This window comes from Oryx dammah, unplaced genomic scaffold (assembly GCF_014754425.2).
Source record: "Oryx dammah isolate SB20612 unplaced genomic scaffold, SCBI_Odam_1.1 HiC_scaffold_2, whole genome shotgun sequence".
NCBI lineage: Eukaryota > Metazoa > Chordata > Mammalia > Artiodactyla > Bovidae > Oryx > Oryx dammah.
In genome coordinates this window covers 148406088-148433104 of record NW_024070186.1, presented here as the reverse complement: position 1 = coordinate 148433104, position 27017 = coordinate 148406088, and positions in this window count along the sequence as shown.

Below are 27017 nucleotides of genomic sequence, written 5' to 3'. Positions count from 1 at the left end.
TGAGTTTGGCTAATGGTTTGTCAATTTTATTTATCCTTCCAAAGAACCAGCTTTTGGCTTTGTTGATTTTTACTATGGTCTCTTTTGTTTCTTTTGCATTTATTTCTGCCCTAATTTTTAAGATTTCTTTCCTTCTACTAACTTTGGAGTTCTCCATTTCTTCCTTTTCTAGTTGCTTTAGGTGTAGATTTAGATTATTTATTTGCCTTTTTTCTTGTTTCTTGAGGTATGCCTGTATTGCTATGAACTTTCCTCTTAGCACTGCTTTTACAGTGTCCCACAGGTTTTGGGTTGTTGTGTTTTCATTTTCATTCGTTTCTATGCATATTTTGATTTCTTTTTTGATTTCTTCTGTGATTTGTTGGTTATTCAGCAGCATGTTGTTCAGCCTCCATATGTTGGAATTTTTAATAGTTTTTCTCCTGTAATTGAGATCTAATCTTACTGCCTTATGGTCAGAAAAGATGCTTGGAATGATTTCAATTTTTTTGAATTCATCAAGGCTAGATTTATGGCCCAGGATGTGATCTATCCTGGAGAAGGTTCCATGAGCACTTGAGAAAAAGGTGAAATCCATTGTTTTAGGGTAAATGTCCTATAGATATCAATTAGGTCTAACTGGTCTATTGTATCATTTGAAGTTTGTGTTTCTTTGTTAATTTTCTGTTTAGTTGATCTGTCCATAGGTGTGAGTGGGGTATTAAAGTCTCCCGCTATTATTGTGTTATTGTTAATTTCCCCTTTCATACTTGTTAGCATTTGTCTTACCTATTGCGGTGCTCCTATGTTGGGTGCATATATATTTATAATTGTTATATCTTCTTCTTGGATTGATCCTTTGATCATTATGTAGTGTCCTTCTTTGTCTCTTGACACAGCTTTTATTTTAAACTCTATTTTATCTGATATGAGTATAGCTACTCCTGCTTTCTTTTGGTCTCTATTTGCATGGAATATCTTTTCCCAACCCTTCACTTTCAGTCTGTGTGTGTCCCTTGTTTTGAGGTGGGTCTCTTGTAGACAACATATATAGGGGTCTTGTTTTTATATCTATTCAGCCAATCTTTGTCTTTTGGTTGGGGCATTCAACCTATTTATATTTAAGGTAATTATTGATAATTATGATCCCATTGCCACTTACTTTATTGTTTTGGGTTCAGGTTTATACACCCTTTTTGTGTTTCCTGTCTAGAGAAGATCCTTTAGCAGTTGTTGGAGAGCTAGTTTGGTAGTGCTGAATTCTCTCAGCTTTTGCTTGTCTGTATACCTTTTGATTTCTCCTTCATATTTGAATGAGATCCATGCTGGGTACAGTAATCTGGGCTGTAGTTTATTTTCTTCCATCACTTTAAGTTTGTCTTGCCATTCCCTCCTGGCCTGAAGTGTTTCTGTTGAAAGATCAGCTGTTATCCTTATGGAAATCCCTTTGTGTGTTCTTTGTTGTTTTTCCCTTGCTGCTTTTAATATTTGTTCTTTATGTTTGATCTTTGTTAATTTGATTAATATGTGTCTTGGGGTGTTTCACCTTGCGTTTATCCTGTTTGGGACTCTCTGGGTTTCTTGGACTTGGGTGATTATTTCCTTTCCCATTTTAGAGAAGTTTTCAACTATTATCTCCTCTAGTATTTTCTCATGGTCTTTCTTTTTGTCTTCTTCTTCTGGGACTCCTATAATTCGAATGTTGGAGCGTTTCATATTGTCCTGGAGGTCTCTGAGATTGTCCTATTTCTTTTAATTCGTTTTTCTTTTTTCCTCTCTGATTCATTTATTTCTACCATTCTATCTTCTATTTCACTAATCCTATCTTCTGCCTCGGTTATTCTACTATTTGTTGCCTCCAGAGTGTTTCTGATCTCATTTATTGCATTATTCATTATATATTGACTCTTTTTTATTTCTTCTAGGTCCTTGTTAAACCTTTCTTGCATCTTCTCAATCCTTGTCTCTAGGTTATTTATCTGTAATTCCATTTTGATTTCAAGATTTTGGGTCATTTTCACTATCATTATTCGGAATTCTTTATCATGTAGATTCCCTATCTCTTCCTCTTTGGTTTGCTTTGGTGCACATTTCTCCTGTTCCTTTACCTGCTGGGTATTCCTCTGTCTCTTCATCTTGTTTATATTGCTGCGTTTGTGGTGTCCTTTCTGTATTCTGGCAGTTTGTGGAGTTCTCTTTATTATGGAGTTTCCTCGCTGTGGGTGGGGTTGTATCAGTGGCTTGTCAAGGTTTCTTGGTTAGGGAAGCTTGTGTCGGAGTTCTGGTGGCTGGAGCTGTATTTCTTCTCTCTGGAGTGCAATGAAGTGTCCGGTATGAGTTATGAGATGTCAGTGGTTTTGGAGTAACTTTGATCTGCCTGTATATTGAAGCTCAGGGGTGTGTTCCTGTGTTGCTGGAGAATTTGCGTGGTATGTCTTGTTCTGGAACTTGTTGGCCCTTGGGTGGTGCTTGGTTTCAGTGTAGGTATGGAGGCATTTGATGAGCTCCTATCGATTAATGTTCCTTGGAGTCAGAAGTTCTCTGATATTCTCAGGATTTGGACTTGCGCTTCCTGCTTCTGGTTTTCAGTTTTATTTTTACAATAGCCTCAAGACTTCTCCATCTATATAGAACTGATGATAAAACATCTAGTTTAGAGATGAAAAGTTTCTCCACATTGAGGGACACCCAGAGAGGTTCACTGAATTACATGGAGATGAGAAGAGGGAGGAAGGAGTTAGAGGTGACTGGAATGAGATGAGGTGGAATCAGAAGAGGAGAGAGCAAGCTAGGCAGTAATCACTTCCTTATATGAGCTCCACTGTCTGGACTGCTCACAGATGTTCACAGAATTATACAGAGAAAAGGAGAGGGAGGAAGGAGACAGAGGTGGCCAGGAGGATAAAAGAGGGAAATGAAAAGGAGAGAGACAGATCCAGCCAGTAAACAGTTCCCAAAGTGTTCTCCACCGTCTGGAACTCACAGAGATTCATGGAGTTGGGTAGAGAAGAGAGGGGGGAGGGAGGAGACAGAGGCAACCTGGTGGAGAAAAAGCAGAGTGCAAAAGAGGAGAGAGCAGTCAAACCAGTAATCTCGCTCTCAAGTGAAAATGGGTACTGAAGATTGGGTTTTTAAAGGTACAAAATTGACAACAAATACCAAAAAGCAAAGATTAAAATCTAGAGTAGATGTTGGATTTTCAAAAATACAATATTAAAGAAAAGAAGAAGAAGAAAGAAAAAAAAAGTCACAAGAATTATTAAAAAACAACAACAACCACAATATATATATATATGGTGTTTGCTTTAAAAGTAGGGTCTTTATTTTTTTTGAAAAGTAATAGTAGGTTATAAAAATAAAAATTAAAGGAGAAATAGAGAACTTAAAAATTAAAAAATGTTAAAATTTAAAAAAAAAGAAGAAGAAAAAGAAAAGAATAAAAAACCAAAACAAAAAAAAGAATGATCATAAAAATGGTAAAGGTATATCTGGGACTTTCTCTGGTGTTGTGGGCAGTGTGGGGTCAGTTCATTTTCAGATAGTTCCTTGGTCTGGCTTATATTTCTCAAGATCTATATTTCCAAGGTGGTTCCCTCTGTTTTAGCTTCTTCTGTTGGCTGGTCTCTTCAGTGTCTGTTTTCTGCCCTGACACAAGGGGGACGGTGGTGGACACTTTTTTTTCTTTTAGGCTCACTTGTTCATTCGCGCTGTGGGGAGGGCGAGATGCTGCAAACAGATAACACTGGCGTGTGCTCATAGTGTCTCAGCCACACTGGGCCTGGTCCGGCTCACGGTGCACACAGCTCAGGCTCTAGGTTGCTCTGCCGGCAACTGTCTGAGGCTGGCCCTGGGCTGCATGCACCTCCCTGATCTAAGCTTCTCAGGCTCAAGCACTCAGGTAGTCCTCAGAGGCACAGACTCGGTTGGGCCTGCGTTTTGTGCCCTTCCCTGGTCTGAGCAGCTCAGGGGTTTGGCGAGCATGGTCGCTGCGACTTACTGCCTTTCCCATCCGTTCTGCTCAGTTTTCCGGGTGTACAACCGGCGCCCCTTCTTAGGTGGATGATGACTGTCCAGAACCCCAAGGAGTCTTAGTTAGCAAAGAAACTTGCTTGCAGTTTGGAAGTTAATGTCTCTCTGAGGCTGCGATTGCCCCCCTCCAGCCCTTCCGGCTCTGGCTGCCTGTCACCGGAGGGGGATGGTCTGCAGATGGCTAATTCTGTTCCATCCTTTGTTCTGTGTGCAGTCCTGGCGGTGTCTTATGTTAGAGCTTTTCACGTAGTAGCTATCCCACAGTCTGGTTTGCTAGCCCAAGTTAGTTCACTCTGGTTACACTTGGGGCGTTCCACCCGATTCTTAAAAAGTACTGCAGCCAGCGCCTCCCTGCCCAGCACCTGCTTGCTAGTGGTGGATGCAGGTGTCTGTGCTGCTTCTCTGCTGGGGGAGTTACCGTTGGGCTCGTAATCTGTTGCTTTTAATTATTTATTTATTTTTCCTCCCTGTTATGTTGCCCTCTGTGCTTCCAAGGCTTGCCACAGACTCGGCAGTGAGAGTGTTTCCTGGTGTTTGGAAATTTCTCTCTTTTTAAGACTCCCTTCCGGGAACTGAGCTCCCTCCCTACCTCTTTTGTCTCTTTTTTCATCTTTTATATTTTTTCCTACCTGTTTTTGAAGACAGTGATCTACTTTTCTGGGTGCCTGATGTCCTCTGCCAGCATTCAGAAGTTGTTTTGTGATGTTTACTCAGCGTTGAAATGTTCTTTTGATGAATTTGTGAGGGAGAAAGTGGTCTCCCCATCCTATTCCTCTGCCATCTTAGGACCACCTCTCCATATCTCTTCATATTTCTTATGGAGAGCATCCCAGGTGGCACTAGTGGCAAAGACATGCCTGCCAGTGCAGGAGACATAAGAGAAGCAGGTTTGATCCCTGGGTAGGGAAGATCCCCTGGAGGAGGGCATGGCAACCCACTCCAATATTCTTGCCTGGAAAATCCCATGGACAGGGGAGTCTGGTGGGCTACAGTCTATGGAGTCATGAACAGTCAGACAGGACTGAAGTGACAGCACACTCATATTTCTTATATAACACTCATTTGACATAATATGTTTTATTTTTAAAAAGAAAAACACTTTAAACCCACAGAATACTTTGAAGCAATAATATGTTGTTATTATATTTTGCCAAATTTCAACATGAAAAGTAATAGTATAAGAAATAGATTCGTTTTCACACTGACTCAATGCTTTGCTTTCATTGTGGTGCAGGGGTAATGCAATTTTCAAAAATTTTAGATGTTTATTTTGTGTGATTTCCCTAGACCAAGCTGTATCCTCTTTAAATTTTGGTACTTTATAATGAGAAACAATTTTGCAGCAGATTTAACTGGCCGGATTGTACAGTTCTTCCTTAGAGGATCTTTCCCCCCTCCTTTTCTTTCATCAAACCGCAATTACTCACAGTCCACACACCATATTATTTGATCTTTCTTTTGATGAGACCTTCTAGTCACACAGAAAAAGTAATAATTTTCCTTCCAAATGTTCTATTATAGAATTTTTCTTTCACAAAGCATCTATCTATGTTCCCTATTATGCTGATTAGAATCAGTTTCATGTAATGCCAACAGGAGGATCATTTCTCTCCCTCAAAGAACTATTGTAAACACATAATCTCTTTATATTATTCCTGCTGTTTAAGCCCTCTTTTATAGTATCTCTGATTTTAGGGTCACATTGTCATGCCCCGGATCTTTATTGGGTGCATCGGGTCTTTCATCTTGCTCCAATATTTGCTTTAGAAATGGATTAAATTTGATTTTGACTCAGGGAGTCCATACTATAGACAGCAGTGACTGACTTTTCAGTATCCAAACTCTCGCACCACCATCTGTGAGGAGTTGGCACGCTCAAAGTAGACAGCAAATCAGATTACAAGGTCTTCTCTGAACACAGAGGCTCAGAATAAAATCTGAGTTCCTGTCACAGCCTTCATCACCTTAGAAATGTTCCAGAATGCATTGCCTTCTAGTTCTTTCTCCTTATTCCCTTTACATTGTAAAAATATACTTTATTGCACTTCCTATCTTGAGCAGAAAAATACAGACAGCCCTCTCATGGCACCAGGCTTGCCAGCTTACTAGCAGGAAGACTCCTCAGGGAATACCATTTTCCACCACTCGTGCTAACCACACTCATTCTTTAGAGGCTCATGCTCTGTGACAGAGGTCTGTTTTCTAACTAGGTAAAATCAGGCTTGTGTTATGATGTTTAACACTGTCTTAAAAAGACAGGCCTGCTCAAATAGAAGCAGATTCTCTTCCTCTAGTCAGGAGTTCTGAAGGAGTAATGGGAACGTGTTGGAGAAGACTCTTGAGAGTCCCTTGGACTGCAAGGAGATCCAACCAGTCCATTCTAACGGAGATCAGTCCTGGGTGTTCTTTGGAAGGAATGATGCTAAAGCTGAAGCTCCAGTACTTTGGCCACCTCATGTGAAGAGTTGACTCATTGGAAAAGACTCTGATGCTGGGAGGGATTGGAGGCAGGAGGAGAGAGGGGACAGAGGATGAGATGGCTGGATGGCATCACTGACTCGGTGGACATGAGTCTGAGTGAACTCCGGGAGTTGGTGATGGACAGGGAGGCCTGGCGTGCTGCGATTCATGGGGTCACAAAAGTCGGACACGACTGAGCGACTGAACTGAACTGAACTGAAGGGGAAGATATACTAAAATACCAGAGCTCAAAATCAGGTTTTATTTTGTACTACCTAAGTGATTTGGGGGCAGTTTCACCACTTCAGTTCTCTAAACCTCAGTTTCCTCATCTATGGTAGCTTTGTCACTAAATAGTGTCTGATTCTTGTGACCTCATGGACTGTAGCCTGCCAAGCTCCTCTGCCTGGGATTTCCCAGGCAAGAATACTGGAGTGGGCTGCTGTTTCTTCTTCCAGGGGACCTTCCCAACTCAAGGATCAACCCTGTGCCTCCTGCACTGCAGGTGGATTCTTTACCACTGAGTCACCAGAGATTTTCTCTCTTATCTATAAAATGAAGCTAATATGTTACTTATGTTGTGGAGTGGTTATAAGAAGTAAATATATGATAAGGCTGTTGTTGCTGCTGCTAAGTCTCTTTAGTCGTGTCCGACTCTGTGCAACCTCAGAGATGGCAGCCCCCGAGGCTCCCCCATCCCTGGGATTCTCCAGGCAAGAACACTGGAGTGGGTTGCCATTTCCTTCTCCAATGCATGAAAGTGAAAGTTGAAAGTGAAGTAGCTCAGTAGTGTCCGACTCCTAGAGACCCTATGGACTGCAGCCCACCAGGCTCCTCCACCCATGAGATTTTCTAGGTAAGAGTACTGGAGTGGGGTGCCATTGTCTTCTCCTATAAGATAAGGCAAAGACTGGTAAAGAAAATAAGAAATCAACAATTATTAGCTATTAAGGACTTTAACATCAATGATTCTGAGTTACGCATCTTTCTTTCTATGGTGACCATATTGATGATATAAAAAATGATAGTTGACATGTACCTTGACTTATTTTTAACATAATACTTTATTTTTATTTATATCATCATGCATTTTTCAGAATATGGAAGTAAAGCACAATCAATATCTAGTATTGTATAATATTTCGTATACCACATTCAAACACACCTACTAACAAGTACATGTGTGCTCAGTCATTTCAGTTGTCTCCAACTCTTTGAGGCCCCATGGAGTGTAGTCCATCAGACTCTTCTGTGCATGGGATTTCCCAGGGGAGAATACTTGAGTGGGTTGCCATGCCCTCCTCTAGGTTATCTTCCCAACCCACAGACTGAACCAGGATCTTTTATGTCCCCTGCATTGGCAGGCAGGTTCTTTACCATGAGAGCCACCTGGAAAGCCCAGGAAGTACATTACATTCAGTTCAGATCAGTCACTCAGTCGTGTCTGACTCTTTGTGACCCCATGGACTGCAGCACACCAGGCTTCCCTGTCCATCACCAACACCCAGAGCTTGCTCAAACTCTTGTCCATCGAGTAAGTGATGCCATTCAACCATTTCATCCTCTGTCATCCCCTTTCCCTTCTGCCTTCAATCTTTCCCAACATCAGGGTCTTTTCCAATGAGTCAGTTATTCGCATCAGCTGTGAATGGAGTTTCACCTTCAGCATCAGTGCTTCCAATGAATAGTCAGGACTGATTTCCTTTAGAATTGATTGGTTGGATCTCCTTGCAGTCCAAGGGACTCTCAAGAGTCTTCTCCAACACCACAGTTCAAAAGCATCAGTTCTTCAGTGCTCAGCTTTCTTTATAGTATATTACATACTAAGTTACATTATATACTTAGTATGTTACATACTAAGTTATTAATTCATTGGCTCTTAAATACTTTATATTTTGCAGATATATCTTCTAGATTTTCATTTTTATTGAAATATGTCTTCACAATATTTGGAGACACCCACTGAGATTCTTGTATGGGCTAGAATACATTGTTTGTTTTTTTTTTCCCCCCAAGGAATGAATGGAATATGAGCTCTTGCTATCTGAATATTCACTAACATGATTTTAGAAATGGACTTCCCTGGTGGCTCAGACAGCAAAGAATTCACCTGCAATGCAGGTAAGTTTGACCCCTCGGTCAGAAATATCCCTTGGAGGAGGGCATGGCAACCCACTACAGTATTCTTGCCTGTAGAATCCCATGGACAGAGGAGCATGGTGTGTGTGTGTGTGTGTGTGTGTGTGTGTGTATGAGGTGAGGGTGGGGGGAGGGGACAGTATTGGGGAGATAAGGCACAGCTACAGTACACAGGGGTCGCAAAGAGTCAGGTGTGATTGTGCAACTAACACTTTTAACTTCTACTTCATATTTTAGGAATTGTATTTTCTACCTCATTTAGACACCTTCAAGCCATCATACTCTCTGTTGATCTTTCTTTCACCTTCAAGTTCCCAAGGAATAGAGTACTGATTCCCATATGTTTACTTTTTTTATACTCAATTCCGAGAATTATGACAACTTTTTCATCTTCTCCTTTACTGTCTTTATTTCTTAAAATTGACTAATGTCCACTAGGTCTTTCGTTAGTCTTTATTTGTAGATATCTACATTTAATATTACTGACCTCCCCTGGCTTTGATTCTCTCTTTTCCTCATCTCTCTGATGTGAGAAAGTTGCTTCTTGTTTGTTTGTTTTAGTTGGTAGCAGCTCTTCATTCTATTCTTTTTTTCCTCTAAAAAGGTTTGTTTAAGTATAATATGCTTTTCCTCAGCTAGTTTTCTTCCTGTGGACCTCAAATTGTGAGTTTAACAATTGCTTTCCAGCTAGATGCCCCTACAAGCTTAGGGATACCTCATATTCTCATTTTAGGTTTTTATGTACTTCCATGATAATTCCAGAATGTCTCATAGGCATCGTAAATTCAAAATAAAACCAAAGATTTTTTTTCCCCACAAGCCAACTCCTATATTTTATTATTCTATTTGCATTCCTGGTATTATTATTTTCCCAGTCATCCAGATTTGAAAACTTAGTCATCACAAACACGTACTTCCCTTCATTTCACAAATAATCAATCTTTGTATCCTACTTAAATATATACTAGCATCTCTGGAATCTATCCCTTCATTTTTATCTCAATTTCCAGTACTGTAACTCAAACCCTTATTGCACTGTCCTAGCTTACTGCAGTAATATCCCAACTGATTTTACTGTATCTGAAGATTGGTCAGACTTTCACAATGAAAGATACAAGCAGGAATTATGTACAAGGATACCTTTCTTTGGAGGGACTGATGCTGAAGCTCCAATAGTTTGGTCACCTGATATGAAGAGCTGACCCATTGGAAAAGACACTGATGGTGAGAAAGATTGAAGGCAGGAGGAAAAGGGACAACAGAGGATGAGATGGTTGGATGGCATCACTGACTCAATGGACAGGAGTTTGAGCAAACTCCGGGAGATGGTGAAGGACAGGGAAGCCTGGCGTTCTTGCAGTCCATGGGGTTGCAAAGAGTAGGACATGACTGAGTGAGTGAAGAACAACAAAAATACCTTTCTTTGAAAATCTAGGGTTCATTTTGGGAACTTTAAACAGTAGTAATTAAAGAGGTTTATACAGGTGGAAGAACAATGAAATCTGAAATGTACCTGCGAGTAAAATCTTAAATCCTAGACTACTGAGAAATTTTAGTGAATGTGCTATTATCTATAATGTTGAGGCTTTTTTTCCCCAGTATTCATAGTACCTAGCAAAATGCTTTATATGTTTCAGATGCTCAAGAAATCCTTGTTTCAGGAAACATGGGAAATATTACAAACATATTAAATTTGTGCAATGATTTATATCTTTTGGAATATCTAGAGTGCATAAAATATCTTTATTGTGGTCCTATAGTTCAGTGTTTAAGTATGTAAACAATAATATAAATATTAATGCTTTTCTTAATCATCATGGTGTCACATATACATATAATACACATATGTACTTATATGATGAATGTATTACATGCACATATATGTCTATGTGGTGTATTCAAAGATAAGTTAATGATTAATTGGAAGAGATTTTCTGGTGCAAGAGTTTTGCTTTGCTTTTCAATTCTTAATTTCAATATGCTCTGTTTAGAGAATATCCATTTTAGTTTAATAATTGAAGAATCTACTGAGCTAAAAATAGAAACTTCTGGCAAAGAACTCAGCTCTTGGTACCTAGCCATATGATTCATTTTATATGGCTGATACATTTATAATGCAATAATTCAAATACATGTGGCTTTTAAAATTTTTTCAGAAAATATTAGGTCATAATCATAGATTAATATTCTTCTCATGCCTTGCCCTCCCTCATCCATACACAAATGTCTTTTGTGGTTAGCGATGCTAATCCATTCCTGTGGTTTCGCAGTCCAGGAGAATATAGTGTAGTTTCCTGGTTTAAAACAAAAAGGCTTATGGTGTTCTTTGGCTTTCCATTCCCTTGGCTCTCTGCAGAGTCCAGCATCCATGGGAGGGATCTGCTTTGTCTTCCTAATTATCGACAGCTGGATGAAACAGTGTCCAAAATGGGGAAAAGCAACACAGAGAGCTAAGCCATGTTAATAACAGGTGTTCTCAAGGATCAAGTTCTCAGACAACCCTAGGAGTAAGATGAGATACACTTTACAGCTAAATTGTCTCTGATGGCAGATGAAAAAACATCAGGAATTTGCATACAATAGTTGATTTGGTTCACTTCCCAATCTGTTAGATGGATTTAGCAATTTGTCAGAAGGAGAGTTTGGGTAAAGAAAATGAAAGCTGTGCTAACATGGAATGACTACACGGAATAATTTCCTTTGGACTTGATTGTCTACTCTTCTTTCCCTTATCACATCTCCACCACAAGCACACATGTGGACACATAGACAAACACTTTCACACAGACTCATGTATGCAATCCTGTGCATGCAATGCACATGTACTCACTGATAATCTTGTCTAAACTCTTGCAATAATATACAGATTCATTTGTTGTAATTTAAGTTATACATTAAATAGAATTCAGAGAAGCATGAGAACACTTTGTAAAATAGCTTCTTGGGCTGATTCCGAGGTGCAAGTCTCTTTATATTATTTAGAAAATTATCCTGACATTCTAAAAACTGATAAAAATATTAGTATGATAGATATAAGCAAAGAGAGGCAGAAACTGTTCAATATCTTCTCATTAAAGTATTCTTAAACAAAACATAGGCATATATCAAATTTATAGCAAAGTAATGATCCTATGGATGTAATCCCTCTTATATAAGGTGCTGATGTCATACTTTTGGCAACATGTATGTACCTTCTACCAGATGGCTCAGTGGTAAAGAATCCACTTGCCAATGCTTGGAGATGTTGGTTCAATCCCTGGGTTAGGGAGATCCCCTGGAGAAGGAAATAGCAACCCTTTCCAGTATTCTTACCTGAGAAATCCCATGGACAGAGGAGCCTGGCAGGTTACAGTCCCTGGGGTCACAAAGATGTGGACATGACTTAGTGACTAAACAACAACAGCAACCTCTACCAGAGGTTTTAGAAGGTGGGTAAGCTTTAATCACCAGCAGGATTCATCAACATGTGAAATCTGTTACCTTACAGTGACCCATAGTGCATCAAGACCAATCAATATTAGAGGAAAAACCAGTGACAATAAGAATAATCAGCATTATAAGAACAGACAGTCAAGAAAACAGACACATCCCTTTGGCTCACATTTCTCCCCACTCCAGTGCACTGAACAGAACAAGGAAGAGAGGGCTCAGAGCCAACACTCGCCTCTCTCAACTCCAGCTTCCTGCAAACCCTAGGCTTCAGCTCAGATCCAGGCTACTTTAGGAAAAGTTGATTTTTCACCCTGAATTTTAGATTAAACTTTAAAAAGGTATATGTTTTAATAATGTTTTAGAACCTGCTCAAATACCTCTAAAGGAAGAGAAACAAAGATTGACAAAATATGCCTGAAGACAGTGATTATAGCAAAGTAAAATCAAGTCATCAGTTGATGTCCAAATCACTCCACTCACGTAGATGAGCTTAAGCTGTACTCTTCTCAGAGAATCTGGTAGAGTCTTGAAATGACCTTGTTTTTTTCTTTTTTACCTCTTTAACAGAAATGCAAAAGAAAGAAAATGCCTCCTTTTCCGGGCAGAATGCAAAACCTGTGTGTGAGACTACTAATTATTACTCAATGACTAGATCCAAGTTCCTTTTGTCATGCCATTTTTAATATCATTAACTGTTCTGGACACTCAAGTTCTCTATGAGTTTGTATTGTATGTGAATCCATTTCCTGTATGAATCTTGTCTTTTTCTTTTTTTATTTTCAGTAATGAGAATACAAAATATGGCTTGCTATTCCCCAAATGAACTCCTTTCTTCTTCCTCCTCTTCTTGTGATTCTTCTCATTCTCTTTCTTTTTCTTCTTTTTTTTCTTAAAATAATATAAAAATAAAAATTATTGTATTATCAGCATCATTATTATCATATTCATTACTTTGCCAACTCATTTAGAATTGCTTTGGGAGAAAATGTCATTGCTAGTGTCAGGTGCAATATTCTTGCACAGATTTTGCTAAGATTTTTACCTTTACCTTTTAACTAAGTCTATGCTCTTGCAACTTTTGTTAAATAAGCTTAACTTTCTCAAATATTTTTTTTTCTGTATAATCTGAACAATGTCTTGATGTAGAGGTACCTAAATAGGTAATATTTAATATATAAACAAGGTTTATCAATTAGTAGCATTTCCCAGGAAAAAACATAATGTTTCTAATAATTTTCACCAGACAAATTCTGTTTCACTAAAAAAAGCTATTTATTAACATAAGAGTTTGGGAAAGTGTGTTTCTGAAAAATCTTAAATGTTTAGCTCTATTGACCTAAAGTTCATACAAAGAGAACTTAAGTTTCTCTATAACCTAAATGGGAGGCGTGGTGACCCCATCAACCTTTTCTTTACTATGTGGCATCTTTCCTCAAATTACAGATTTAAAGAAATCTTCAAATTTACAGATTTTACTCTATTGAGAATCTAGGTCTCCTGGGCTCACTCAATTCAAATTTATTTTTACTCCACCAAGATCCTAAGTATAATATGTGTGTCCAACTCTTTGTGACCCTTTAAAAAGTAGCCCACCAGAATCCTCTGTCCATGGGATTTTTCAGGCCATAATACAGAGTGGGTCATCATTTCCTCCTCCAGGGGATCTTCCTGACCCAGGAATTGAAACTGTGTCTCCTGCATTGCAGGCAGTTTCTTTACTGCTGAACCATCAGAGAAGCTGAGTATAATATATCCAAATGTAAATGTAGTCATGAAAATATTTCAAGCCATAATAATCTTGAGTACATTTACATGTATTTTAGACTCCCTTCCATTAGCAGTTTACAGGTAAAATGTAGTAACAGGGTTCCTGCTATTTGTAGGCTGAGAAGTCCAATAGCTCACATTTGAGCTCTTATAAAAATTTGTATTCACAGAGTTACTGGGAGTGTTCTTATTTGCTCAGCTTTTCCTATCTCTAGACGTTTTCTAATCCCTGTGTTCCTGCTGTTCTGTGACTATTTCTAGTTGCTATTCAAGACTTTTCAGTTGTTGGGATTTTCGTTTTTCTTCTTTCAGCCATTTCCTTATACTGCAGCTCTTCCTCTCAGCTCACAGATTTTTCCACTTGTGTCAGCTTTCCTTATCTTCTGAGCTCTGGTCTTTGAGTGGCTCTGTTTTTCTAGCCCTTGGTTCATTGGTTAGCTAACCAGATCCACTACTCCTTCTGATTTAGGACCTTCTTGATTAGTGAACTGAACAATCACCATATTTTCTTTATCTCAGCTTTAATGAACTTTATTTGAACTATGGTTTTTACTTATTCCTTTGACTACAACTTTTGCCCTTGAAAAAAAGACATCCATGACTCGAGGGCTCTGCTTAATCAAAATGTTAGCATATTTTAAAACATGGTCAAACGTAAATGAATCTGGCACCCAAGAAGCAACGTAATTATACTTTCAAACTAATTTTTGTAGAATATTAAAAAAATAAATACCACAGCAGTGCTTTTTTAATTCAGTCAACCAAATAAAGTCTCCTTTCTTTTTCTTTTTCTTCTTTTTCAAAAGGCTTGAGCTCAGTAAAATGCACACAAGACTGCCAAACAATTTTTTTTTTTAATTTTTAAACCCATGGGTATTTCAAAGGAAATTCAACCCACATGTTTCTGATTCATTTACACTTAATTCATTAAAATGTTGTTTTGTAAGAGCTATTTGAGGTCTAAGGGCCTTATGTGTCTTTTTAGATGACTTTTTATGCCATTTTTTTCCTCAAAAACAGGAAGTGCTATCTTGCTAAGAACTCAAACTTCGGAAAGGGTGTATTTCAGGTGAATCACTTGGAGTACACCAAGATGACTGTACATCTCCAGGGTCATCTTTACTATGAGAGAGTGCAAAAATATTTATCTACTTTAGGTCTCCCAAGATGGGGAGACTTCCAGTCACCCTGTAAAAGGGAATGCAAATTGAATCCATTTAACTCAATGTGCATATGAATGTAATGTTATTAATTAAAACGGGCTAAGTGTTAGAGTGGAGACATCTGCCATATGATGGCCTCAGGATATCACTGAAGTCTGTTTACTGAAATCTAAGTTTCCTTCTTTCTTCATCTTACCCCAAGAAAGGAACATTGTATGAAAAGCAAGCAAGAGAGAGGGAGAAAGAGAGCATAATAGAGAGTGTATGTGCACTGACAGTGAGAAACACTCTAATAGAAAACATCACTTAGTCATGCTTTCTAAATTGAAAGGAAAATTTCTCTAACTGGAGATGGTTAGATAGCAGGTCTGCAGCATTTGCTTTGTGACGCATGTTGGAATACCTGTGTAGTGGGTCAAAGTTCCCTTGGGTCTGCTTCCTTTACTAGCACAACACTGAAATTGCTTCTTTAGAACTTTCTGGTTCAAGAGCAGCTCTGCTGCCTCTAAATGAAATCCATCATCATAGCCACTCTGAGACTGGTTCAAATTACAGTGTAAGCAAATCTCATGTGTGCTGTGCTTAGTCGCTCAGTCGTGTCCGACTGCAGCCCCATGGACTGTAGCCCGCCAGGCTCTTCTGTCCATGGGGATTCTCCAGGAAAGCATACTGGAGTGGGTTGCCACCTCCTCCTCCAGGGAATCTTCCCAATCCAGGGATCGAACCCAGGTCTTCTGCATTGCAGAAAATCTCATGTAGGAATCCAAATACCACTGAGAACAACCCATAATGCTAAACTGGATCAAATCTTCTGCAGCCAAGATAAAAACTACTTGAAACACTAAATTCACTCATAACCAAATGGTGTGACTTGTCCACGTCTGGACTCAATTCCAGGAAAGATAAGTGAGATACTTAAAGACTTCTAGTGTTCACATCCTAAGTTAGTCCTTTTAGTTTCGATTTTGAATAGTCTAAAATAGTTATTAGTCATGAAATAAAGTAACTGATACATTGTGATTAACATTTTATACACACACCTTTTTTTTCAAGACACATAAAAATTACAATCCTAACCTCAGACTATTACTAGAGAGATAGAAAATGAATTAAAAATTCCCTTCTGAGCTCCCATGAAGGGGGGCCTAACGCCATGTTTAACATATGAATTGAAGAAAAAATCATACTCTACATTCCAGATGAAAGCTAAAGTTAATGTCCTTTGTAGAACTTGAGAAGGTAACAGGCAGGAAGGCCAGGGGTCTCCAAAAGGAGGAAATAAGGGGCAAGTGTCAGACATTTTTATCTCTCTTAAGTGGCAGGAGAAAACAAACTAGCAATATTTCTTTCCTTCTCTATACAAATTTAAAAGGAGGTTTCTCTTAAAATACTGTGTTGCCATAATGACACCTGGTTTCACCTGTACTTAACTATTCTGAAACCTTGAGTTAACCAACGCAGTTTTCGTACAGAAATGTTTGTCTTAAGCTATGTTAATGTACTACGCATTTACCCCGACTCTGTCTTCAAGTCAGTTCTGCCTAATGGCTCAGAACCTACTTGACAAACCAGTATGTTATACTCACATATTGTTCCCCTAATCTATGTAAACGAAATTATTTGTATGGTAATCTGCCCTTCCACAAGATTCAAGTCAATCGTTTTATGCCTAGGGTTAATCATCTGGTGCCAAGATTATCCCAAAATGCATCTTATGGATGAGGCGCCTAGCGCCATTCTGAGTTTTAAGACATTCCTTTCTTTCATGAACAGACTGCTAGTGACTATATAACATCCAACTGAAGACTAGCAGGGGAGTACTCTTTCGGCCCCCTTCTGATGCCTATGTCAGAAGCTTTCTCTATCGCCTTTATACTTTAATAAAACTTTATTACACAAAAGCTCTGAGTGATCAAGCCTCGTCTCTGGTCCCAAATTGAATTATTCTTCTCTGGAGGCCAAGAATCCTCGCGTCTTTTTGTCCAGCAAAAACCTTTCAAACTCATTAAGCAACGCTGAACACTAAATATGATCCTTTGGTCAAAGAATACTACCAGATCTTGTTCAGTATGGCGTTCATGTATTCATTGCTGTTTTGTTTGTTTGTTTGTTTGTTTTAGATCACTGCATTAGCAATGCTGTCTAAAAAACTACCCTGATATTTAGTGGTTGAAACTATATATTTTTCTCATTGTTCACAAATTAAAATTTGGCTTAGTGGGTCTACTAATCTGGTTCATTCTTGACCTGTCTTTCTTGGATTTCCTCATGCACCTGAGGTTAGCTATCTGTTCTGGGAGAACTTCTACTAGCATCACCAGAGTATCTTCTTCATGGTCTTTCGGACTGCAACAAGCTAATTCGGACTTAATCTCATGGTAGTAGCAGAAGTCTAAGAATATAAACAGAATTCCTATAGCACTTTTTCAAGGTTCTGCTGCATCACATTAATTAATTGGCAGTCTCATGGCCACACCTGGATTCAGAATAGAAGAAATCTACAAAAGTTACAGCAGAAAGAGATGGACTCAGAAAACTCTTAATTTGAGCCACTAATACAACTGATCTATCTTACTTATCTAGAAAAATCTTTAAAATATTTTTAAAAAATTTTTTCTCAAACTTTTCTATGTGAGTTAGCATGGCAAGTGATATATATGATTAACTTGAATATATTATATTTTCACTTTAATCTTTAGCATTTTCTGCATCTTATTTTATCCATAAGTCAGGATAGTAAAATTATACAATGAAATTATTATACTACTTCTCTTTCTCAGGAGCTTTTCTTTCTCTGATTCTCTAGATTAGTTCATCTTTTCTCTGACTTTTTCTTCCCTTTCCCCAGACTCTTTACTTGAACCTTATTAAATGAATGTCTTTAAGATTGTAGCTATTTTGTAAAGGGAATATGCCTTTCATTTTTCATTCCCATTTCTTTACCACTTAGCTAAATTTGAGGTGTATATTAGCATTCAGCATGTAGTTAAGTAAAATTTGGAAAACGTAGTGGGAATATGAAAGGCAATGGCGACCCAAAGAGAGAAATTACAGAGAATATACAAAAGATATCAGCTAGGCCAGAAAGGAATGGTGTTAGATTAATCCAGTGTAAAAGGATATACTAATATAGAGACTGAACAGAAGGAGACAAAATACTGGAAGTAGAACGGATCAAGTCTGAAGTAGAAGAGGACGTTGTAAAAGGGAAAAGAAACACAATAAACTGGTAGAGGGGAAACAAAAGCGAATAATAAAGCTAAAGCTGTGTTTACTTAAATCCAAAATATTTGGTTTACTCTTTGGAAATATTAGAATCTCTAAGTAAAGCAAACTGAAGGATTGCAATAATTAGAGCATCCTCAAAGTTCTTCCACACTCTACTGTTCACTATTGAGTCACTAGATGGTTACCAGTGCCAGATCCTTCATGTGTATATGCTGTGCTCAGTTGTATCTCACTCTCTGTGACCCCATGGACAGGCAGGCTTCTCTCTCCTTGGGATTCTACAGGTAAGAATGCTGGAGTGGATTGCCCTTTCCTTCTCCTTCTTCATGTTGCATCGTTTAACAAGCACTGAAACTAATATTTTGCAAAGCACCCATCTCAGCATTTCTGTAGAAATCTTCTAAACACAATATGGATTAACTTTAAATGCAAATGGTTATCCCTTCTACACAATCCTCCTTATTCTGACACCAGTATAGTTCCCATTACCCCAAATCATAAATATACTGTATAAATATCACTCTTCATGGTTCTCTTATTCTCCACAACATTTCATGATGTGGGCCTTTAACACTGATCCATTATTCTGATTTTTTCATAGAAAGTAAATCTCATGAGAAAATAAGTACCACACGATTGGTAATAGTGTCATATGTTTATTAATCCCTAACTGTGCCAAGTTAATGTTCTTAAATTCTTTAAGAAAAAGAGCCTACATTTAAGATTCATTTTTTCAAGAGGATTGCAATTCATTGGAGTTGAGAGGCATGAGAAAAAAAATAGAATTTTAGACAATATGTTAAACTTTATAAAAGAGATGCAAATGTATTTCAATAGATGCCAAAAATTTATGACATGGTTCTAACTGGAGACACTAGGGATGGCTTCAAGTTAGAACTGGCATGTAAATTAGAAATAATTTTAGTTTTAATAATGTTGATTTTTTTTTTTTTTTTTAGTTAGAAAAAGGGTTAATGATTCTATGAGTGGAAAAGAAAAGAAGGTTGAATAAAAGCAGATAAGCAGAGAACAAAGCAAACTGGATGGGTAGTAAAGTAGATCTACTGGGAAATCATATTAGAAAGCCAAATGGGAGCTGTGTTGTTGAAGGCCATGGCTGTCACACTAAGTCATCTGAACCGGGTCACTAGGCCACAGGAGAGTAGCAAATCCTTCTGAAAACAGGGGGAAATGGTATTTTTAGGTCTCTGACTGCAGTAAACTATCGTTGACAGATATGTTTTTGATTTCTACTATCGTAAAATGCACAGATGCTTAAACTAGAATCTATGAGTTTCAGAAGTTCAAGAACCTCCTGTCAATGTATAAAAACATTTGATGTGAGCATTTTTTGGAGGAAGTTTCACAGCTTTCATCCTTCCCTTTACAGAAACGAGGAGATTCAGCTGAAGGATCAATGGGATGGATTGGGAGGCATCTCTTGAATAATTTTATGTTTCTCGATGGTCAGAGCTTTCTAAGCAAAAGGACACTGGCAATAACTGAAGGATAAGGGACAATTGGAACTGCAAAAATAAATAAATAAAAATAAACAACAACAACAAAAAAAACTGTTGTAGCCACGCGTTTCGGGAAACAAACTCACTCAGAAGGACAATACAGATAGTGAAGTGCAGGTTATTACACTGGCTGGCCAAAGGCAAAGTCTCCTCCTAGCCAAGGACCTAAACCAGCATTTGTGAAAATCTTTTATACCCTATGTGCACATGTCTGAACCCACCACTCCAAATTCCTTGAGACTTACACAAACCAAGGAAAATACATCCCAATAACTCCATCATTCAGGTGCTATGTGCTCATGTGCTTACACAGTCAAACAATTAGCCAATAATCAATAAACCTGAGGTTACACTCGAATAGATACAGAAAAATTTATGGCTTGTCTGGAGGAAGGGGTGATTAGTGTATGTTTTCTCTTAGGCAATGAGTAACCTAGATATGATCTTCAAGGTTCCTCTGTCTAGAGGGGATCTTATCCTTCTGTTGTTGTTTTCATAGGCACTGAACACAGAGTTCAGAGTCCATTGGAAAGGTGGCCAAGCATGATCAGCATGAACAGGCCTAAGATGGAGTCCAGGCCCTATGAATTCTTTTTTCATCCCCCTCTCTTGATGCTCTTAACTCATATTATGAGCGTCATTCATAGGGATATATTGCACCCTGGCTCTCCAACTGCCAATTTGGGAGAATGACATCAACCTTCGGGTTACAAAGTTCATAATAGATTGTAAAATTCAGGGTCCGCAAAGCAGAACTATCAAGGCAACTATAACAGTGGTAAATATAGTTTTCTACCAATTGCCCTTCATCCAAGATAGGACCGAAGTCCAGAAAGGAATGTTTTCATTTGACATTGCTTTTACCTGGTTTTTCATGTCATCTAAAGTAGTCAATACATTGCCAGATAAGTCAGGAATGTATACACAACATTCAACCTTAATTATAGCACAGGTCCCTCCTTGAGCAGCTGTGAGTATATCCAAAGCCATTCTATTATGAATTACCACTTTTCTTATTTGTATTGGCTCTTCATTTAAGGCTTGGATGGCTTTTGTTCTATCTAGGAAGGCCTGTTTTGTGAAATTAGTCAAGGCCTCTACTTTAATCATGATATCTGTTGTCCCTATAGAGGGTACAGATAGGGCAGCAATATACTCATACCATCGAAACATGGATCTTGTCCACCTAGCATGTAAATAAGATAGATTTACCGGGGCTTGTTGTAGGTTAGGCTTTTGTTACACTGGCATTTATATCAAATGTAACCCCATGACCCGAGTCTATTGACTGTAGGTCTTACACCAAGAGAGCAAGGAGAGGTTATGATTGACAAGAGAAAGGAAAGTCTCTTTTTGTCATCCCAGAAAAGAGAGTGGTTTAAAATCTCCTTGGCAGAGTGGTGACACCCAGCAAGGAAGTCCATCCATCACTGACAGAGGCATAGCCCTATATACCCAGCAGTTGGAAGTGTTGTGGAAGTCTGTGAAGGAAGGGGCCCATGAGATGAAAACATTGTCCTAAGTTGAAACAGAAGTTAAATTCAAAATCACATTGATGAGGCCAAGCAGCAGGAGTTGATTGTGCAGCTTCATCCTGAAGAGGCTTGTCCAAGATCTTCTTTCCCTTCTTCTTAAGGATGGTCTTAGTCTCTCAAGGGTCAGCAGGGTTCCTCTGTGCAGTCCACTCAGTGTTTTTTGGGTCTGTGTGGTATTTTCTCTTCACCCTCATATGATGGATCCAAGGGACAATACCTGCAACTTTAACTGCAGTAGGGGTAGTTAGAATAACATAAGGGCCCTTTCACCAAGGGGCTAGCAAATCAAGTTTCCAATCTTTGACCCATACTTGGTCACCAAGCGTAAACTTATGAATCTGTTCCTCAAGGGGGAATGGCACCCTTTCTTGTACAAACTTAGTTACTTGATTTATTACCTTACCCAGTTCCATCTGCTGTGAAATCCTATTCCCTCTTACCTGAGGCAAATTTGTTGACACCTGTTTTATTGTGGGAGGAGGCCTCCCATACACAATTTCATATGGAGAATAGCCTTGGGACTGTGGGGTCGTTCTGAGTCTGAGCAGAGCCATCGGAAGCAAGTCCACCCAGGAACAGTCAGTCTCTATGATCCACTTGGAGAGTCTCTTTAATGTCTGGTTGGTTCATTCCACCATCTGAGAACTCTGAGCCTATATGCAGTGTGCAGTTTCCATTTGATGTTTAAAGTTTTGCTTACTTGTTGTACTAAACCAGCTACAAAAGCCAGGTCATTGTCTGAACAAATGCTGGTAGGAAGTCCAAATCTGGGAAATATTTCCTTAAGCAGGCACCAGGCTACTTCTGATGCCCTTTCAGTCCAGGTAGGAAAATCTTTTACCCATCCTGAGAACGTACATACCATGACCAGCAGGTAACGGTAGTGTCAGTAAGGTTTCATTTTAGTGAAGTCCACTCCCAGGTATTCAAAGGGCAGCGTGCCTTTCAGCTGAATACCTGGAGGTTTTTGTCTGAATACCCGAGAGGCAGCATTAACCTGTGAGCAGGCAGCATGGCCTAGGTGGGTCGTTTGGTATGTTTGGCTTACCAGATTGTGTGCCAGCTCCTCTGGTATTAATAATTTGCCACTTGGAAATTCCTATCATACCTTTTCAGTCTTGATGGCTCCTTCTGCTTTGGCTAACAGCCTTTGTCCTTGTTTTATCAGGCTAGTGCCATCAGTACATAGGACCCAACAAGGGTCTGAAACCTTGTGTCCTTCTTTAAAACAAACCCCAGATAACTTACCTCCTCCTTGCAGATCTGTGCCTTCTTCTTCGTCACCTGGTAACCTGCTTCCATCAGCAGCTGGAGCAGTGCTTTTGTCCCTTTCCAGAATTTTTCCTTGGTCTCGGCAGCCAGCAGCAGGTCATCCCCATATTGTAGGAGCCAACATCCATACTCTTCCGGATGGAGTGAGTTCAGGTCAGAAGCCAAGGCTTCCCCAAAGATGGCTGGGGAGTTCTTAAACCGTTGTGGGGGAGTCCAGATGAGCTGTTGCTCGGTGCCCCCTGCTGGATCTTCCCATTCAAAGCCAAAGATGGGCTGTGACGCTGGGGCGAGGCGTATGCAGAAGAAGGCATCCTTGAGATCTAGGCGAGTATAAACTTTAGTCATCGGCAGGAGGAGGCTAAGTAAGGTATAGGGGTTTGGAACAGTGGAGTGTAAAGTCACAGTAGCCTGATTGACTAGCCTGAGATCCTGTACAGGGCTATAGTCCTGTCCTTCTTCCATTTTGACTGGCAGGATTGGTGTATTCCAAGCCGACTGGCACTCTACTAGAATGCCCGCTTGTTTCAATCTATTGATGTGGGGCAGTATGTCGGCCCTGGCCTCTATAGATAGCAGGCACTGGGGCTTTCTAACTGGGATGGTGCCTGGTTTGAGTTCTATTATCACTGGGGCTTGATGTTTAGCCAGCCTGGGGGGAGGGTGGGTTTGTCTTCCACCCAGACCTCAGGGAATATTTGAGTTAGCTCTCTCTCATGCTCTTCCCACCCACCCAATTCTTCCTTCCGAGGCTCATGCAACCTCCACTCATCTTGGGGTGGTACTGAGAGAGCAAATAAGTCACAGTGTCCATCCAGAAGGTGGGCCTCTCTTCAGGGGAGAAAGTTATTTGTGCTCCTAGTTTGGAGAGCAAGTCTCTTCCCAACAGGGGTACTGGGCACTCAGGAATGTAGAGGAATTCATGAATCACTTGGTGCCCCCCATCTGACATTTTCTGGGCTGGCAAAACGATTTAATCATGTCTTCTCCTGATACCCCAGTTACAGCGGCAGTCTTTTTGGACAGTGATGCCATAGGTTTTACTATCGACAGTTCTGTTCCTGAATCCACCATGAAGTCAATGTTTTGGTCCCCCACTTTTAAGGTTACTGTGGGCTCTCAGGGACCTGGTATCTCAGCCCTGGCAGCCCTATTTACTTTCCAAGTCAGCAAGCCCCACAACTGCGGGAGCTTCCTCTTCCTTCCTTGCCTTAGGGCATTCATTCTTCCAGTGGCCAAAAGCTTGGCATCAGGCACACTGGTTTGGCTGTAACGGGGCTCTGGGCCTCCATTGGGCCCGGTTGAAGGACTGTCCTGTCCCTAGGGTAGATGAGGTTTTCCGGAGGGCCCGAGATAGACTTTCCCAGAGCAGTAGCTAGCATTGAAAATCTCTTGTATGTTCTCTCTCATTCCTTCCGGCTCTCTGGCAGAGCGCAGTCTGTGCTTAATTCCAATGTCTCTTTCCCCTTCTTGTCAGTACTCAATGGGCAAGGCGGGTATAGCTTGGGTGATTTGACTGGAGCTGGATCCTGGAAGTGTTGGCCAGAGGCTTCTGTCACCGGGATCGGAGCCTGACGAGGTGGCAGCTCTATGACCTCGGGGACAGCTTGTGGAGGAGCAGCGGCTGCTGAAAGACTTCACCTGGCCCTGGATGGGACATTAAGGCAGCCTCCGGTCCTGGTGGGTCACTGGGTGGCAGGCGCATTATTATCCAGTATGGAAGAGGGGCAGGTCATCCTCGTCCAAATCTTATAGAATTTCCTTTTTCATCATCAGTCAATTTTTGTGCCATTAATATTTTTCCCTTTGTCTTCTGGATACAAAACCTTGTCCAAGTAGGAGGGTCTTGAGCTAACCCTAGCCATGAGTCAGTATATGGGTGTTGATCCAGGTGTCCTGGCTCTCCTGTGACTACTGTGTAGACTGCTTCCACTATTTTTAAGTTCGTGGTGTTCTCTGGCGGCCATCCTACTCCCACAGGGGCCATTCGACCTCACAGAGTATGTGGAGGCGGTGAGGCTTCATCTTCACCCCATTCAGTTCAGTTGAGTTCAGTTCAGTTCAGTCACTCAGTCGTGTCTGACTCTTTGTGACCTCATGACTCGCAGCACGCCAGGCCTCCCTGTCCATCACCAACTCCCGGAGTTCACTCAGACTCACGTCCATTGAGTCAGTGATGCCATCCAGCCATCTCATCCTCTCTTGTCCCCTTCTCTTCCTGCCCCCAATCCCTCCCAGCATCAGAGTCTTTTCCAATGAATCAACTCTTCGCATGAGGTGGCCAAAGTACTGGAGTTTCAGCTTTAGCATCATTCCTTCCAAAGAAATCCTAGGGTTGATCTCCTTCAGAATGGACTGCTTGGATCTCCTTGCAGTCCAGGGACTCTCAAGAGTCTTCTCCAACACCACAGTTCAAATGCATCAATTCTTCGGTGCTCAGCTTTCTTCACAGTCCAACTCTCACATCCATACATGACTACTGGGAAAACCACAGCCTTGACTAGACGGACCTTTGTTGGCAAAGTAATGTCTCTGCTTTTCAATATGCTATCTAAGTTGGTCATAACTTTTCTTCCAAGGAGTAAGCGTGTTTTAATTTCATGGCTGCAGTCACCATCTGCAGTGATTTTGGAGCCCCCCCAAAAAAGTGTGACACTGTTTCCCCATCTATTTCCCATGAAGTGATGGGACCAGAAGCCATGATCTTCGTTTTCTGAATGTTGAGCTTTAAGCCAACTTTTTCACTCTCCACTTTCACTTTCATCAAGAAACTTTTTAGTTTCTCTTCACTTTCTGCCATAAGGGTGGTGTCATCTTCACCCCATAGTCTCCTCCTAATCCCTTCTTAAAATTTTTAATCATGCACTCCAATACATTTGCCTTAGATTCATTTCCTCCCGTCTTGTTTACCTTCTCGGACCTTCTTCTACCTTTCCTTTTCGTTCTGTCTACGAAGTTCTCAGTACCCTACATACTTCTGATATTTCCACTCAATGACATTTAAATTGCCATTCTGCTTCCTTCCTAATTGGGGTGAGAAGAGCCTTACCTGCCAGATCCCAGAGGGAGAAGGGGGATCAGTGTGCCTTCACCTGCCGGTCAGCACGGCTTAACCTGAACACCATGTGGTCCAAGACTGTTCCTTAAAGTTCATTCTGCCTTGGTGGGCTTACTCAGGTGCAGATGAAAATACAGATAGGTTAAATATCCCATGTCCCAGGCCATCTCCAGGAAAGCCAATTCATACTCATTTATGTATCCCCTTCCTTAGAGCCTAACAATTTCGAGGTTGTCAAGAATTTCACAGCAGATGGGACATCTCCTTGGGAGGGCAGAATACGAGCATACAAGGACCAGTTTCTTATCCTAAAAGTCCTCTGGTGATCACTGGTAATAATTTTCTCTGAGATGGCGTGAACACCTCCTCCTAAATGACCTTCACATATTTCCTGCCTAAACCGTAGCATGCTCGTCAATCTGGGTACCAAGTAATCGCTGCTGCCTGCCTATTCCAGGCCCTGTGCATCCATGCCCCTTCTAGTCCCTCCCGGGGGGGGGGTAGGGATCAGGCCCCCTCTTCCATCCTACCAGGTGGGTTCCTCCTCACCTGAGCGCTCAGTTCCCCTGCTGCCATCCAACCTGCTAACGTGAAAGGGCTGGGCACTGAGAAGCAGAATCCTTCCAGAAGGGCAAGGCACCTTCCCCCCTCTAGAAGATTCGAGCCGCAAGGCCTTGGAGTAGTCCCAAATGGGACTTGTTTCATCAAAGTGAGGAGTTTCCCAGCCCATGAACCAAATGTTATAGCCACGCATTCCGGGAAACAAACTCACTCAGAAGGACAATGCAGATAGTGGAGTGCAGTTTATTATACCAGCGGGCCCAAGGCAGAGTCTCCTCTTAGCCAAGGACCCCAACCAGCATTTGTGAAAATCTTTTATACCCTATGTGTACATGTCTGAACCCACCACTCCAAATTCCTTGAGAGTTACACAAACCAAGGAAAATACAATCCCAATAACCCCATCATTCACGTGCTATGTGCTCAAACAGTCAAACAATTAGCCAATAATCAAATGGCAACCCACTCCAATATTCTTGCCTGGAGAATCCCATGGACAGAGGAGCCTGGTGGGCTACAGTCCACGGGGTCGCAAAGAGTCAGACACAACTGAGCGACTTCACTTTTACCTTCACTTCACTTTCAATAAACCCGAGGTTACACTCCGACAGATACAGAAAAATTTATGGCCTGTCTAGAGGAAGGGGTGATTAGCGTATGTTTTCTCTTAGGCGATGAGTAACCTAGATATGATCCTCAAGGTTCCCTGTCTGGAGGGGATCTTATCCTTCTGTTGTTGTTTTCATAGGCACTAAACACAGAGCTCAGAGTCCACTGGAAAGGTGGCCAAGCATGATCAGCATGAACAGGCCTAAGATGGAGTCCAGGCCCTATGAATTACTTCTTCAAACTCAGAAAAACCTCTTGGAGTTACAGT